At 34.2% G+C, this 19156-nt stretch overlaps 1 protein-coding gene across 4 annotated transcripts in view; it reads left to right on the top strand.

Moving 5' to 3' along the window:
* Window positions 1–19156, top strand: part of Fas1 (fasciclin 1 Fas1 domain-containing) — a 385067-nt gene that overhangs the window by 17597 nt on the left and 348314 nt on the right. The window lies entirely within an intron of this gene.

Genomic DNA, 19156 nt, shown 5'->3' with positions numbered 1-19156 from the left:
GAATAACGATCAAAATTCGAAGAAGTTCGAATTGCTTCCTTTCGTTAACAAAATTCTAACAAATAAAAATCACAGAAATTTGCAAATTGTCTCGATGAAACTGGTAAGAAATTTCGATAACAAATGAAAAATTAACACACTCCGTTCCAGTCTTCGCAATTTTTTTCTTTAAAAACATCCTTGTTCCCCTTTTTTATCGGCGATTTAATTTCCAAGTTCCACAATATTTCTCGTTAACGATGCCATAGGTATGCGAATCCGAAAAATAAATTTCACTAAATTCAAAGTGTTTTTGACTCCCTGGCTGACGTAACTTTTATCAAAGAACTTTTCTGTTGTCATCTCTTCCGATACTTTCAACTGCATTCACGGTCGCCAGTCTAGCTAGTCTACTCGGTCGACAGTTTAAGATAGTTAGAGTAGCGTGCAGAAAGTAGCGGTAGTTTGGAATAGTTAGTGACCACGATGAATTTCCACGTCAAGCCAAGCCAATGGATATATAGATGCCGGAGAATGTCCTGGGAGAAGGAAAGTTAACCACATCGGAGACAGACTGTGGTTTATTAAATGTTCAGCTCCGCGGTTGTCCCTTTCTCGAGGATCTGCTTGATCCTTCTTCACGCTTCTTTTCCAATCCCAATAATCCACCTGCTTGCATGCTAAAAATTTCAAATTATCCTGTTTAATTCAATTTTTTATTCTGTTCCTTGTCTTGTCCTTTTTGTTTCTTTGATCAGATTTAACAATCGAACGTTCTTTTAGCACAGTTTTCGTACTGCTTTGTATATTTACCAGATTATATTTTAGAAGATTAACTTTGGAAGAAATTAGTAAAGTTCGGATAGAAATTCAATAGAAATTTCGAGAAAAGTCGAGAATGTTTTATTTTTTGACGATTTTACCGAAATTTTGTACCTTTTCTTTTGTTTTTTGCAAGCGGTGAAATTTTATGCAAATTTTTTTTTTATGATTTGTATTCTGGTGTCTCGTGTGTATAAATTTCCTTATGAAGCATGCAAGGTCCGTAATTCATGGATCTTTGTACGGACATTTTACGTATATCGCGGAAATTACCCATCTGTGCTGCCTTAAAATTTCCCAAAGGTTTTCCCAAGGCTATGAATTAAGGTTATGAAAGGTTATGAATTGTCAATAGGAATTACGTGCAACTACGATGTTACCAAAAAATAAAAAATTCGAAGACACGATATTAATTCCTTTAAGGCTCTTTTTATTTAAACCAAATAATTCTAACAATAACGAGAACTAGAACTACAATATATAAAGTGAATAACAAATTACAATTTATCTTCGACTTTTACTCACTCTTCACACGAATCACCTCGAGTTATTAACTACATAACATGAGAGCTACCTCGTTATCGAGATTATCCATACTTAGGACGTAATAATTTCTCAAACAGACCTCCTGGACCTCCTCAAGGACCTTTCAGCCTTTGATACATCATTACATTTGCATAAAAAACTTCACACCATCTTATTAAATATATATATTTACAGAACCTATAATAAATGATATTTTTCAGCTATTTAAAAATGTGATAATTGTTGGATTAAAACAGCCATTTGCGCCAATTCCTTATAAAATGTAATTCTTTTTCGTTCTTTTCCGCCCACGTATGTACATAATTTTCAATTCATGATACATCACGATGACTCGATCGAGACGAGAAAACGAAATTACTTCGAGGAATTACTCTTTGTTTCACGATTGTGAACTCGCCTTGACTAGTTCGTTCACAGTGGCAGACTTCACGTGGCTGTACGATGACTCAATCTCGCGGTATTCGCTGCAGCAGGATAGTTTAAGTGCTATAATTACTCGATACACAGAACGCTGCCTGCGAGGAGCAAGTATATATGTCTTGTCTGGTCGTTTCGCGAATGATCGATTTCAGGAACGATAACGTTGCCGGCAATTTGTGATTAATTTGAACTGTTCTGAAGGGATTTGCTACGTTTCTTGCTATACGGTCTCCCCTCTGTTTTGATTTATGATTGTTTTCGCGTTATTCAGTGAAACTAACGTATTCTAGGGTTTTGAGGAGCATTGTGAAGAAAATAATCGGACAGTTGTTTTCGTACGAAACGAGAATCCTAACGAGTTATAATTAATTGCTACATATTTGAAATATTTTGATTTCAATAGTATCGTTATTATAATTATACAGATGAATTGATCGTCGATTAAGGTGTATAAAGTGAAACTGTCTCCGTTATAGTTGGGAAGAAAATTGGCAAGGCGAGTCTATTTCTTCGCACATCTTGGATTCCGGCGGCAAGAACAAACTCGAGCGAACAATTTAGATAATTAACTCTGTTTTACTTTAATGAGCACCGGTCTGCTGGTTGCTTCCTGATTCTCTAAACTCTGCTACACCTCTTTAAAAACAGTCGCGTTCGCTTCATTACATTACATTACGAACTATAACTGTTCCCCACTGTTCTATGTTCTGATATAAATATTTAGAAAACGACCGTTCTACATTTGAGAAATTCAGCATTTCAGAATATGTATTCTTCTGTAATATATATTTATTCCGTTTTTTTTTCGTTTGTATGATAAATATCAGAAACAGAAGATTTCTACTATTATAAGATCAATGTAAATCAACTTTAGAATACAGAAACAGAAATGAATCTAGATGATTAATTTAAGAAACTTTAGTTTGTTGTAGCAGTTATTCAGAGTACAGATTTCACATAATCGTTTTAGGAACTGGAATCGATCCGATACAATTACTCTCAATCCTTGAAACTTCGGGGAATCGTGTGTTTTAGAAATTTGGAAAGAAATTTACAAAAGGATACTGATCTCCACCAATATCTTTCTTCGTCATTGCAGGAAGTTAGAGACGAACAGTATCCATTTAAGACAATCCCAAGGGCGCGAAAATTTAAATTGACTAATTCAGAACTGCATACAGTATTGGCGCAATTTCTAGTATAAAGTTTGTCTTATCAAACAGAACAAACATACCTTCACAAAATTCACTCAATTCGGGTATAATATCATGCCACGTATATCGAGCTCGCATAACATCAAGACTTTTATTAAAATTCATTACTGTTTTAATATCACCGTACACACACATTTCCGCCCGGGTTGTGTACCGAATTCATTCAACTTTTTCACAGCGATGCGACGCGACGGACGTTATCGCGAAATTTCTACGAGAGTCACAGAATATGTTTGGGAATCGTTAGCCGCGGCCAGTTTCCTGACCTGACTGCCTTAACGTTGGTCAAAATATCTTCCGCGAACGTTAATTGGCAGGAACGAAGTGTGAACTATGCATAGGGTTATCGTTGTACGGTGTCAGAGTACTGGCGAGGTGTGGGTGAGGATGAGACATGATTACCTCCTCAATTACCGCTCAATGCTATCCTCTTCGCATAATTCATAACGTCATATATACCCTGAACGAGATTTATTCGCCTCTTTGCAGCCCGCAAAAGTGAAACTTCGCGGATATTTTTTGGCAATTTCGGAAATAACCACTAACTCGGCTTTTACTTTTGCGCGAAAAATCTAGTTTGACAGTGCTGTTAACGTCATTGCCTGCTCCCGAATGACATTAATATTCGGTATGTGGGAATTATGGGAAGCCTGATGCAATAGTATGACTGGTTTGTTCCGGTGAAAGGCTCCCAGCCACTGGTAGCATAACCTACGTATACTAAGGTTTTCTTTGACTTTTCTTTCATTGAATTTTTCGCTTCTTTGGTTGCTACGGTCAAATCGAAGAGTTCAAGTAGTACAAATTTGTTAAGTTCATACAAAATTGGCTAATTTTCAGATACAAATTATAACGTTACAAATACGAATGACAGATAATGATTCGGTGGAAATTTTTATATTTTCGTTGATTTTTATATATTAATTTCATTTTTTTTGTCGTATTATACCACTTTTAATAGACTTTGCCTAACATTCGAAATAAGAAGCAAACATTTTGAAAAGATACTTTTTTTTATGAATGAAACGATGAAACATTATATGCAATCTTTCAAAAAACACAAAACTGTACCATACTCTGCTTACTCCTCTGACACACTAGAAGCTCCATAATATACGAATGCTTTTACATTCCATTTTTCCGGAATTATGAGCTAACGAGAATTACACTGATTATCGTAGACAAGACTGTGACGTGGATTAATGATATTGAGTTGTTTAGCTGAGGAAAGTATGATAGTTCGAGACACCCGTTATATGGTTATCGTAAAACAGAGCAAAGCGAAGCGACGACGAGGGTGGGATGTTCACGCAATAGGAAGTGGTGGTGATTTCTAAATTATTTAGTCTAGACTAAAGTGTGTCATGATACGGGTGTAATCTACTGCATAACTTGTCTTCAATTTACATAGCGAATATTATGTACACCGCGTTGACGAACGCGGCGACGTCAGAAAAAATCTTACGTTTAGCAAGGAATTTTCTAAGATTATTTAATGGACACACTTGATTAATGATTTTGGTCGTAATTATATCAACCCTCAAGAGTTATCGTTGTTACAAATCACGTTAATTTCTTCGTACGCGAAACTTCACCTCGGTATATTGTTCTTCTTATTTTAAAACACTAATGGAATTAACAATATCTGTTATTATCCAGCATAAAATGAAAATCGCACGACCAGCAAAGATTGCTAGTTACGAATAACGTTCTGGTGATTATTATATTTTATATTTTGCATCTTGATATAGTAACGTTTAACGATTCAATTATTAATAATAATTATTAGATATGAAATATATAAGTAAAAATTAATACCAGAGGTTTCAGCATCAGTGATTTCAAAATATGATAATAATTCAATATGAATTAAAAAATTTAAAACGCAATTTCCGACTCGTATCAGTAGTCGTTCTCCTTCATTGCAAATGCAAAGATCATTTTAGAACGATATAAGAATGTAGTATTTAAAATGTACGTATATATATAATTTTGCTGTAATTCATCGAGTAGATTTGGATTAAGAATTTTACGTTATAACGACGAAGTTTTACCTACAAATTACGCTATCTTTTCACGAAATTTTTAACCTTCTCACGATTATGAATTCGTGATTCGGACCAGAAGAAACGTATCATATTTACGGAGGAGAGGCTTCATCGAATGATTTCCAAATGCACTTTCCACAGAAATAAAATTTCTCCAACTCAATCTTGTTATGGATTTCCTTACTTCGAGCAACTTACTCATAAAACATTTCTCATCCGGCTTGTATCCTGAATAAACTGCGGGTAAAAGTTATTATATTATACTATTTTATGTTTTACATATCTATTCAATTATCAATTCTTGCGTCTTTCAGTCCAATCGTGAATTATATAAATTCTGTATATAAACGTCCCGATAGCAACTGAACAAATTCAATTGCCGCAGCATTCAGTTGTTAAAAACGAATGAACCAAACGAATCTTCCGCCTCGATGACGTGTCGGATTCGCGAGTCAATTCCTGAAATAATTTTATAATAGCGTCGATCGCGCTCGAGGTTGACTGCCGGTGGAAGCACGCACTCGTTCCTTCTCGACGAGCGAGACAATTGACCCGAACAAAGTAAAGTTAATTAAAGAGCCCGTCTGGGATGGCCAAGAGAGAAGACAAAGGCGAGCGTGACGCGCGCGAGAGTAGAAGAGAGAAGGGAAAAGACAGGGCGCGCGTATTTCTCGCCCGGATCGCAGGGAAACGGAACCCGTGGGATGAGGGAAATAACTACGATCAAACGAAACGTTCGGAACGCGCGTATTATCGTTTTTTCCTTTCGAGTTAACCCTTGATTATTGTCACGCGACACGTCATGCGAGATAGAGGCGCGCGAGGGCGGAGCGAAGTGATCGATATGCAACGAACCTCACGAGGAAAAACCAACGTGAAATCGCGTGCGTACATTGTACACAGGGCGCCACGTCGCTGTTGTCTGGAGTCGAAAAAGGAGGGGAAAAAGAAAGAAGAAGAATGGAGAATGAACATATACGAAGAATGTATCGTGATGCATGAAGGTGCGTTTGGACCAAATGGCGGAGTGATAATAATCAAACAAGTTGCTGGACCTATCTGGTTTCTGTTTGGTTCAATGACAGCGAGTGGGTTAAATCTGCTTGCCAAATAGAATTTCTTTCCAATTCTATGGTTAATAAGGCATCGTATTGATTTTATCGTCTCCCCTTAGTGATATCGTCCAAACGATGTCAACTGTGCTTACCTACTTTATGTCGAGTACTTACGAAGAGAGGGGTCACAGCTATTCGGGCCACTGATTCCAATCAACTTTCTTTCAACAAATGTAGGGAGAGAATGAACGTACACGTGGCAAATAATTCTACTTGTTTTGTAGCATTTTTAAAGGTACATTTGTAAGGTTGGGATTGCAATCTGGTAAAGAAAGGCAACGTGAGCGAAAGTGTTGCGTCAATAGAATTTTTTCCACATTAATCATCTCTGTTTGAGTTTCTCTGTATATTTGTACTTCCTCCATCTTTTTTTTTTAATATATATATATATAAATATCACGAAGTGGTCAAACTGAAGTAGTTAGTTACAATTAAGTTCGAATAGTGTATATCATGGAATTATAATTTCTCATATATCACAGATTTGTATATATCTGTTATTTGTTATGTTGTATATTTATGAGTTAATGACCCTATCGATAACAATACGTAGTTGAAGGAATATTAAGAGATTAATGAGACAAAAGTACGTGAAAGGTTTATTATAATATAAAATAGATAGGTTAGACTTATTTGCGATTTAATCTCACTTCTTATCATTGTAGATTATCGTCAATTTATAATTTTAGTACCGTGTTAATCACACAAAACAAACTTCATTTATCCAGACACAGAACAGTTCATATTTCTTTTAAGTACATTAATGTGGTTTCACATTTCGTCTCTAAATGAACGCAAAATTAATATTACATGGATCCTTTCCATTGAAGTCAAAACGCGAACGAACCGTACATGCTCGTTTAACTGGCCACTGCTATCGCGATTAAACTTGTTAGCCGAGGTTTATGGAGAATATCAAAACTAAAAAAAAAAAAAGATAAAAAAATAGAAACAAACAATATGCATGTTTCGTCGATATAAACTATACTGCACGGGATCGACATTGAATTTTCTATACGCTTTCTGACGTTTTGGATAAAATATACCAGCCGATCGATATCGGGATGCCAAATGGTTTTTCCTCGACAGCTGTTTTTCACGTTATCGAAATACCGCGGAATCCGTTCACGTTAATCCCCGATTGAAAAATTTTTTCAACTTGTCCGCGCTACGTTCTGTTTTGCGCTCTGATCCCTATTTCTCTCCATTCGAAACTCCACGCGATAGTTATCAAAGCTAGTCGTAACGTATGACATCGGTATTCAAACTTCCCCTTTGTAATCTCTGTGTAAAATTGAAATGTCAGTATTATGAGTTTCAAAGACGCCATATCGATGGAAAGTGATTTATCCGGCAGGTCGCGTTTTGATTGTTTTCCGGTTAGATACAGTTTGCAAGATTAATGAGTATTATATCGTGCTAGGTATAAACTTACACAGCTTTCATTACAACGTAGATTAGATTGGATGTCCATGTAGAGTTCTTATTTTATTCGTTAATTTTGCATGTTTCAAAAAGCGTAATTTAGAAGGTAGAAAAGTAGAAAATATTTTGAATGATTAACGATAATTATACTCTGCGTTACCTTATCAATTTGCATAAAAATCTTTAAATACTTTCTACATGTTTGGTTCTATGCTCTTTAGCGTAGTCCAACGGGTTCTTACATCGGTATAAATTAAATTTATCTTAATATAAGGAGGAGAATATTTTGACAGATTAATGACAATTATGTTCTGCATTACCTTTTCTATTTCAATTAAGGACCTTAAATACTGTACACTGACAAACATATAAATAGGTATACGTTTCGTGTATTTTGCAGTACTATAAGTAAGTACTTGGTTAGTTTTAGTTAGTTAGTTTTCGTATAGTAATCTCGAACTAAGTCGTGTTAAATTTAGTATAAGAACTTTTTCTATTTATACGTTTGCCACTGTATATGTTCGATTCTATTAATTTTCGTATTATAAATTTTTATAATATTACCATAACTTAAATTTAACTTAAAGCAGAAAAGACTAATAAAGACGTGTTATCTGTTTAATTTTAATTATTATTATTACACAGTGGTTTTATTTCACCAATTTGTATGTAATGCCAGGAAATCTTCGAAGTTCCTAATCCAAGAATACTTTAAAATAGATTATTATATTTATATTATACTATTATATTTAAAATTAATTTATACGTAATATTATTTTGTATAATTATAATATTCTCAAGTATATAACTAATTCTTATCAATTTTAATATTTTATGTCATGTACATAGCAAAATACTGTGTTACTATGTTCGTAGTGTTAAAGAGGTACAAGCGGATGCATAATTTGCATATTTAATCGATCAAATTAAGGAGAAGTGTTTGTTAGGACAGAAATTTCATCGTGGAGCAAGGCGAAGAGGCCCGCATAATTGTAGGTACAATTATCCATTCTAATCGTATTTGTCAACGGGATACGACGATTAATAGATTATTAAATAAAGAGCTGCTATTCTGCAACATAAGTCATGCTAAGTCCCTAATCAAGTTGCCGTGTAGTCCGATTACAGGTTACTTCGGGCCATGCTAAATTTCTAAGCTTTGTACACTAAATACCTTACGCTATTATGATACTATATTATTTAAACCATGTTGCTAGCTCTTTCCCACGACAAAGTACGCAGACATTTTTTTTTACCAATATTCGAAATCTTCAAAATTTTATGAATATTATTGATACAAGCTTGTCGTTAAAAGCGATTCCCATCAACTTATATTTAAAAAGAAAATAAAATATAGATACACATGTTAATGCAATTGATGTAGGTGTACATTACACAGTGGTTCAACTAAGTGAAATTCTCGCAAGTTCGATTTAAAAATTTGCAAAAGAAAATTATCAACTCTATCATTTGATGATAGAAAAATTATTTTTCTCTTACAATTTCGATAATAGTCTTTAGATTTTCAGGGTTTCTAATAAAATACTGTTGATATCTATTTGTTTCTATTAAAAAAGGGCTGAAACAGTTCTTGGATTTTGTACCTATAATAAAAGAACGAGATATCCAAACCAAATTTATGCCAATTTTTATGTTACATGCCAAATTATTACCACTAGGCACGACTACTAGCGAAAATATCAAATGCACGATGCATGAAATAAAATTCTCTTCCAACAATCGAAATAGAAAAATAGAATAGCAAATTACTCGAATGAAATTCGAACAGAACATCATTAACTCCACTCGTATCGCGACAGACAAATTACCGGTGTAAGGAACTGAACATCCTTGACGGGAAATTAAACGACACGTGCGCTGTACCGGAACCAAACAAATTTTCCGGCACTTACGATCTTTTCAGTGGGACACAAGCAATTCATCTTGCTCGTCTGACGCGAGATTATAAGCGGCGTAAATGGAATGGCACCTTTACATTGTTACGAAAACCGTGGTGCACGTAGTTGGTAGTATCGTAGTAGCGCGAGAGTAATTCATTAGCATTAGTTGAAGTTCACGGATATTGTGCATAAATTAAGGGAGAAATGCGCCTGACCGCCAACCAAGAGATACATATTCGGCGTCATATTTCATCAGTGGATTCGAAGGAACAAGGGAAACATGTCCAGGAGAACGTGCAAGAAATAACAGAGAAGTTACCTCTGCTGTCGCGGCTTCACCGGTTGAAAACCAGCGTTTTATGCAGTTTCTCGACCATTCAGCTGCATTACATCGCACAGGTATTCATGTAACGGCCTGGTAAATACGTACTCGTTACACGAGCGAGTATGTGCTTTGTAGATGCTTCCTGAATGCACTCGTGCAGTCGATGATACCTCGGCTATACGCGAAACACGAACGTTGTGTCCGAGTGCAGCTTCAACGCATCGATCAGCGGTTTCAACGCTTTTGCTATCCTCGCGCAGTTACGCTTACGAGAGAAATAATTCTTTATCAATCGAAATAACTCTTACGCTTTGAAGCGTCTTCTATCGTGAAAACTGGCGTTTGCAATTTTGTTGGATGGATCATTTACACGTTATTTCCCTAAAGATTGGACGCAGGAAATATTTCGGCAGGATGCTTCATTCTTGTTAAAATTGTGTTATACTAAAATACTCCAAAATACACTATTAGAGTTTGATTTATTTTATAGTATGAAGTATAAAGAAGATATAGGAGGATATGATAGTTAATAAAATAAAGTGAAAGAGATTTATAGATTTCATCGATCCTTTGGTTGTTATTGGCATTTCCAGTTCTCTGACACTAATGACTCTTGTATGTTATGGCTAACAGTGTATTCTGGGTAGGTGCTGTTGCTATGCTTCTTTTAAGAAACATGATAGTACTTAATGTTATTTAGTTTATAAACGTAGAATTTGCGTGAAGTATATAACGTGTAACCAGAAAGAAATATAAAGAGAAATATAAGTTTCTAAGAGTTGAAAGGTTCAAGGGTACATCTCAAAATCAAGCGGTAGTGCGATAAGTTGTTCTACGATATACAAGTAAAAAATCATGAAACTTTCGAAAGACTTCAATTACTAGCGGAGAACTTATGCGTAAGATCACTATCTATAGATAGATTTTACAGGAAAATTATTCATCAGCACGTAATTAAATATTGAAATTCAGTCAGCAATAAACGTATTAAATTTAATTGTAACTTTCAATTTAATTTAAATCAATAATACACGTGCTTGTATATATGTGTAACACGATAGAATATTAAAGCTGCAAATACGTGTTGTATTCTATTTACTACTATACTTAATTATCATTTAGTTATCCCAATTCAGTTTGAATTCATATAATTCACAACTGGAATTGTTACTCATAGCTGACTGAAATAATTCATGCCACATTTGAAGTTGTGTATTTAATTTTAATTTGTATTTTATACTTTACAAAACATATGCTACCACTCATGATGTATAAACGTAAAATATGAACCAAAACCAAGTGTATTACAATTAAGTAATTTATTCGCACTTAAGGAATCAGGAAACTTTGTAAGCTCTTGGAAAAGAGTCAGATTTTTTTTAACACTCTGCATAACATAAAACAATAATAACAGTTAGTAATAAACAAGATATTGTAACAACGTGAAACGTTATAATTTAACATTACATATAATTTACTTTATTCTTGTCATTGCAAAATTCACCATATCCATGGCGAGTTTTCTTCTGTCTCGTAACAGCTGTAGCACTTTACTTTTTACTAAGTGCTCCAATTTTTCCAGTCTTGTACCTGACGGTCCGCTCTATTCTGTGAGGTAATTCCGCGAGATTTTGGCGCAAACTGGCGTACAAATGAAATAACATTGTGTTTCCACTAGGTAGCTAAGAGGGTGATTGTAGTTTCGAGATTGCTAGTTATTTCAGTGAGATTAAACCGGCGAATTCTGTTGTTCTCAATTGATGAAACGTGCTGTTGTTTTCACCTGGATTTAATAATTCAATAGCCATTGTAATCGAATATTTTCTTATTCGAGTCGTATTTGCGTAACGAGATAAAACACGGGAAATTTATAGCAATCAAATTCCCAACAGCCTTTTGATAATTTGACTTTAATTCGCACGATGAAATTACCTTTGTTTTTAATTGTACAATGTACCAGCACACGCGTGTATTGTTTCGAAAAATAATCGTGTCTAATAACGTAACTGAAGTAATCATTTTACGTAATATACGTAGGTTTGCAAAGAGCAGAAAATCTTGAACTAGAGATTTCAACGTAAAAGATTAATTTTGTTGGAAATATTACAATTTACTACAACGTTAGATGATCTACTCTCCTTAAGCTCGAAATGGTACATCTGAAATGTAGAAAGACATTTTAAACAGAATTTTCGGTATAATCGATATGTAACAGTATCGTCTCTCATTTTAAAATATCTTATCGGTTTATCTGCATATCGAAAAGAATCTTACATCGGTCTTCTTAATTTTTCTGAGACGTGGGTGTGCATTAATGCGAAGGAACAGCCAGGAAACAGGAAAAAAGAACATTTGGTTCTTGAGAAATCCGTTAATTTATGACCGACGAGGTCCTTAGGATCTTAATCTGAAGAACCACTCGAGATAATCTGGTAGTCTTCTGTCTATCACGCGTCTGATAGGTCCCAGACGTTTCAGAACTCGTAAAAACCGTTTAAGATCGGGTTTTTTTTCAACAGATAGTAAAGACACGCCTTTTGTACCATTCACCACATTTCACGATTGAATCAAGCTTATTCCCATGGTTTTGCTATCTTAATTGACGATTAATCTTCATCAAGTTTCTGATGTAACAAAACTGGCTATTTGAGAGTTTGCTATAACGGTTACTGCTCTGAGAACAATTGAAGCCGAAACTGTTTACGCGATATGGATGAGCACATAAATTACTGTCCTTTATTATAAATTAATCCTCCGCCATGCAAATTAAGTCATTGACGATTAATAGAAATTTTACCCTCAGAACTCTTTTCCCTTCGAACATTCACTTTTATTGGGAAAATCTTCGAATTATGGATTTTTAACGAATGGTTATACGATGCAGTAGAGATATTGATAAGTGGACTTCGGATTTTTATGCAAACTTCTGACACAAGTAGAGAAATATTACGGCAACTTTATTGGAAGATTTTACAAGTTTTTCAATAACATTTTGCATATTATTTCAGTTTAGCGTATTGCTATTTTTGGCTAGATTTCATTATACGCAAAGTGATGAATAGGTAAAAAGAAATTTCGGTAAACTTATGAAAGTTCCACTTTCTGTCCGATTTCAATGATGTCGAAGTATCTTGTAAAAGCTCAACACATTTCGAACAACTTTTCCCTGTACATACAACTTACGGTCGACCTTAGTTGTCCAGTATCTGCTTAATTACTTTAAAGAATAATTGAGTAAATTCGTTAAATCGCAATTATTTGATAAAAGATAAAGACACGTAGGAAAGAAGAAATTCTAATGTTTGGACGGAGCTCGAGAAATAAAGAAACAGCAGCTTTGGAACCTTAGGGACCACATGGCACGGGAAATGTCCACGATAAACACTTTAAAGTATCGTAAAAAATTCCTTCTCAACAGGCAACGAACTTGGCTGTATTGCGACTGCGACAATGCAATGCTGGCTGGCTATCTCACAGAGATTTGTGCCTGTAAAAAACTAAGGCCGACCACCGGTTATGCGTATAAGAGGAAGTTGTTCAAAATGTTGAGCTTCACAGCATATTCCATCATCGAAGTCAGAGAGAAAGTAATGTAGTCTTTCGACAAGCTGATTAAAATTTGTTTTCAAAATTCTTGCAGTTTCCGCACAGAATCACTAATGTCGTTACATTTCTCGATCGATACTCTAATGAATGACACCTTTCTCATGGTGATCCATCATTTTGCATACAATAAAACCTAGTCTTATTTTTGTACATTTAAATTACCCAAACATGTATAAAAACCTACACGATCCCACGCGATTTGTAGATTATAAATTTTTTTAATATCTCGAACAGTAAAAAAATTAGATTACAATTAGGAGGCAATATCCAGTTTGTCTACATATTGTTAACGAATACATATATTGACCAACGAAAGGTTCAATAAATAACAATGAAATTAAGATTGTTTCATTTGCAATTTTCCTTTTCTCGAGTTGTTGGAAGTTATTGGTCGATTAAGACAGACGTTACTGTATGATAAAGAAATTGGGAACTTACTAAATTATTTTGCATTCAGGCGTCCAAAATGTCTACTACCGATTCTTCGTGAAACTTTTAAAATTTATAAGCCAGCCAGAAGCGAGAGAGACACGTATTTTTTTTTACTCGCACTAACTCAAGTTTAAAGGATAAAACTATCCTCGGAAGTTTCGTGTCTCTGATGCTACTTTGAGAACCCAGCCGGATGCAAAAGTTTTTTTAGACGAATGTTTTATAGTTTTTCGGAAAGAAGAATATTTGATGCATCAATGGAAATGAGAAATCGAAGAAGAACCATTCTTGTAATTATTTTCGAAGCTATCGATATTTTTACGTTCGTGAGGAAGCTACGTGTACTCTCAATTATTTACAATCAATTGCAGTTATTCTTATTTTAATACCGATACTGCATACAAATCGATAATTAATAATACGCTCATACGTTACGCATATAAAATCGACGATTTCCCATGTGAAAAAGGATAATACGCAGCAGTTGATATTGTAAATTAACGATTCTTTACTATTAATCAACTATAGATGCGTGCATATATATATGCTATAAATATAAAAACAAACTGGTGTAACTATAATAAATTGGAATGTAAAAAAGATGATGAAAGTTATTTGTTAAAATTCTTGTTTATTTTATATCATTTTGATGTTTAGCATTTAATTCTTCCAGAACAGACGCAACTCTTCCATTCCTAATTTACAGTCGTACAGTATTTTCGTGAAAAGGTAGTAAATTTAATTGTTAGACACAACGAAGAGACATTCAGTTTGAATATTTTATAGTACCAGTACTGTAAAAATGTTCTTCGCTCTTTATACATCAAAGACTTTTAGTAAGATTATTATATGGTCGAAGAATTTACCTTTTTGTGTTCTTTTTTATGTTATTTAATTGTAATATCCTCTTTGTCGAGCAACTAAAGTGATAATATGAGGTACAGTACTATTTTTATTTTTATTTCTTTTTTCGTTTATTCGAATGAGTGGCTATTTAAACCAGAATAATAATAGATAATATTTCAATAATAGATGTTCCAAATCCTACTGAGAACTTTAAAGAGATCTTAGCTGAAAGCAAAGCAGAAGTAGAATTTAAAAAATTGTAATAATTTTAACCCGAAGAAGTTTGGAGTTTCTCACGTAATTATAAGATATTGTACAATTTTTCGAAATTTTCTATGATTAATATCTCGAGAAGAAAAGACACGAAAGGGTCGAGAGATGGAATTGTTTCACTTCTAACACCTTCGTATCCCATTAAAACCTTCCCGAGTGTAGCTAACAGTTTCCAAGATCGCATCAAAGGGATCAAACTCGAGAGGGTAGTTTTATCCCTCAAACTCGGAAGGAGAAGAAACAGCCCACCCCTCTACTTTTGATTGCTCGACAAATCTCCGCAAACTTTCCTCGAAATTGATACCAGACATTTGGCAAGCGCCAAAACCTCGTTCCACTGGCACAAACGTGTTTCTCTTGGTGGAATCGCCAAGATCTTATCGCAGCTACCGCATTCATTACGTGTTCACGACAAAAGCACTCTTTCGCGACTGCATACTCCATTACGGTCGACTATGTAACCTGTGAAGGCAGATTTTTCTTTTCGTGCGTATCATTTTTAGTCGTATGATATTCCAAGTTTCCTCTTCTGTTCCACGTTCTTGCGCGCTCTTGTGCAGCTTTTTTACGTCGCCGCTTATTTTAGCTCTTGCCAGCTTTTCCTAAGGTGCCATGTCAGTTCAACGCGAAGCTTCCATTCGATCGTCCAGAGACTAAGAGCTTTCTCTCAATCTCTCAATCAGCGTGCGCAAGCTCTTCCTTTTCGATTCTCCTTTTGTATAGCCTGGCTTTTCAGGATTTTAATTTTTGTCACGTTGGTGATTTTTCTCGTGATGGAAAATCACACAGGATGATGGTAAGCTTCGATAATAGGTCGATGATAATTTAATATTTGTTCGTGTGAATCAGGTATTCTTTGTGTTTATGGATTGTCAATAACTCGTTAAATTATCTTAAACATTGATAACTCGTTGGGATATCGTTAAAATTCGATAGATAATTGACTTGATAATTTGACTGTGTTTTCTTTATTTGATCGGGATGATGATGTATTTGTACTAGATTACGAACAGGGAATATTTATCTGTAATATATTTTTTCATTCTTCTTCCTCTCGTTTTGTAAGCATTATTCTATCCATAGAAAGGTAAATAGCAGAGCAAAACTTGAACTAAAAAGCCCACTGAAGTCGAACATACAGTTTAATATATATATAATATATATAGTATATAATATTAAACAGGACATTTGAGTTATTATTAATTCGAGATTAATAAAATATATATATATATTTCTTTCTCGATCTGGATAATAATAATATAATAATAATAATAAATATATATTTTTAAATCTCAAATTTAATAATATCTCATATGTGCTGTTTAATATTCCGCGTGTATATTTACCATGTTAGAATGCAGATCATCTTAATGAAATATGACATAATTTTTTACGTGACCCTATAATTTCTCTCGTTAATATATGCAAAGCATAACAAATTGCGAGTCTTTTAATGTTTCACTTCAGTAAAATTCATTTTCTTTTACCGAGAGAATAAAACCAGTGTACAATGGTCGGAGATTCGCATTGCAACGATCCGTGTAATTTATTTGCCAATTAATACTTCATGGTACGCGTCAAAAGTTCAGCCAACGTGTTCTTTAATTGTAATAAAATATTATTTCCTGTGCAGCGAGCACGCTGGCGTCGCATCGCTCGTTTCCAATTATTGTAAACGTAATACGATTATTTTCAGCCCCTTATCAAAAGCTTTATGAGGATTATTAACGTACCTTTCGTCATTTTATTTAACAATGGTCGATTACGTAACGTTATCAATAAAATTAACGGAACGTTAAGCACACCTTCAATTCCGCTTCCAATCGTGGTCATACCCTTTTATCCTCTTAAATGCTTTCGAGTAAATTGTGAATCGACCCTATTTACCATCTGTTTACGGGCCACGGCTTTTCGTTTCGAATAAACGTTTTTATCGTTTCTACTCTTGAAATAGGTCGGCTTTAATCACTCGAAGGAAATGAGATTGTTAGGATGAACGCGATGCATCTTCGTCAGTAATTCAACCGGCACGATTTTTCGCTTATTTTAATCGCCAACTATCTCTCGCTTTTATTTCCACTTTGGTATCCCGAAATTTTAGCATTGATGCAATGCTTGTAAGTGATTGATTATGTTACGAGTGACAAAAGCTTGAATACCGAAATCTGCGATTTTTAAGAGAAATATAGCTCTGAATAAAGCGAACTATATCAATATTTATTGTTAGAATAAATTTTCTTTGGTCATGTTATAATATTCTATGTAATAATTTGTGTTTCAAGAGATCTTAATTTCCATTCTTCTTTTTATATGTTTTTTACGTCTATTTTCTTTTGGTGTGATATCTTCTTTGTATGTTTATGGTCTAATTTTGCACTCATTTTATCCAACAGAGGGTATTTTAATGTTTTAAGGAAAATTTAATATATGATTGAAGTGAAAGATCACGTATATTAAAAACGATTAGAATGATCGATGATTTTCTTTGTTACGTGTTTTTGGAAGCGTATTCAAGAAGTCGACAGCGCTTTTAAGGGTTTGAATATATACCTTTACTTAGGGACAACTTGTCGAGATTCTATGCTTTGCGAGTAAATCTCACAAATCGATCGTCGGGTAGAGAAACCAAACAACGAAGCCAAAGTTTCACGCCCTGACCTGTGTTATCTGGTTAAATTATTATTACCACTGTTTCTATAGCGGTTAATTTACTTAAATATTTAACTTCGTTTATGGAAAGCTTACAATTATTGACTCTCAACACAAAGGATTAATTTATTTGTTAATTCCATAGTAATGCAAGAGAAGAGGGACAATAGAGAAATAAAAGAGAAAGGAAGCTATTAGATACACAAATACATATTATAACTGCGATATGTGTACTGTGTATATCTGTTAAGTTGAGATTTTCTTGATTCGGTAAATTCTATGTGATTTGCATTTATTATCTTAATTATTACTAATTATCTGAACTTGTAAAAAATGAGCAGATTATTAGAAAATTAAAAATATATAGAAATTATATAGAAAAATAAATAAAAAAAATAAATTATAAATATATAGAATTATTTTGAGAATCATTCGAATGTCCCTTGAACACGAAAATGTTTCCACTAGCTTAACTCTAAAAAAGATATCGATTATCTCTATACGACGTCACAATTATTTCTAGTTAATTGTTTGCGTTTAATTCTAATAAATAACAAGCTTTATACATTTCAGACTTTAATTCCTCCTTAGTTTCGCCTTTCTGTGCTCTGATGCCCAACTTCAAAGCGTTATAGTTTATGTAAACTACTCCTCTTCCACTGGTAACACTTCATTAAAACGCCGTTAATAAGTTTGATAGGTTTGCCAACCGAACCTGTGTAATATAACCGGAGCGCGATAATTTGCCCTGTTTCCGAATCATCATCGAGAATGGGTTTTGGCTTTGTTCTCGTTCAAAAGTACAAGATATTGCGCTAATCAAGAATGCACAGCGGAAATTGGCGAGATTATATGAAACACGGTACTCCGATTGGACCAGACCAGACTAAAGCCATTTATATCTATTGCCCCGTCCTTAAGAAACATAATTGAACTAATAACCAGAAATTTTACGTTAATCGTTATTTATTGCCATGAAAAATAAGAAATGCGAGAAACAGATAGACCCCGGCATGCACTTGCACGTATACGCAATGAATAGAAGCAAGTCTCGGGTGAAAAAGATTTATTCTACGCTTTTGATCCGATTTTAGAACATTTATCTTTGAAACAGTCACGAGTGCTCGAATAATTTATCTCGGCCTTAGTTTTAGTTTTCACCGTACACTTTGCCTGCAGGTTTTAAAAACCTGGTAAACGTTGAAAGTTGATAGCATTTAACAAATAACGGAACAGGTATTTCTTTCCCATTTCTATCGGAAACTCATCTTTAATTCTATTCATTTTTGAAAATGCTAAACCCTATTTCTATGAATCTGAAATTTAAGATAATTTATTTCTGGAATCTAAGTAATTGGAAATTTACATTTCTTGAATTTAAATCAACGGAAATCTTAATTTCGCGGTTTTACGTTAATCGTGTTATTTAATTCCTACTTCCTTTAACGCGTTCTCCAAAGTGTCCTCTCAATGGTTTAAATGAAGAAATTTAGGAATAATCATAAAAGCGTCAAGAATTGTTGAATCAAACCGGCCAAAGACTAAAATGAGAGGA

This window comes from Bombus vancouverensis, chromosome 9 (assembly GCF_051014615.1).
Source record: "Bombus vancouverensis nearcticus chromosome 9, iyBomVanc1_principal, whole genome shotgun sequence".
NCBI lineage: Eukaryota > Metazoa > Arthropoda > Insecta > Hymenoptera > Apidae > Bombus > Bombus vancouverensis.
The sequence above is the reverse complement of the archived record's forward strand: the minus strand, read 5'-3'. Positions and strand labels throughout refer to the sequence as shown.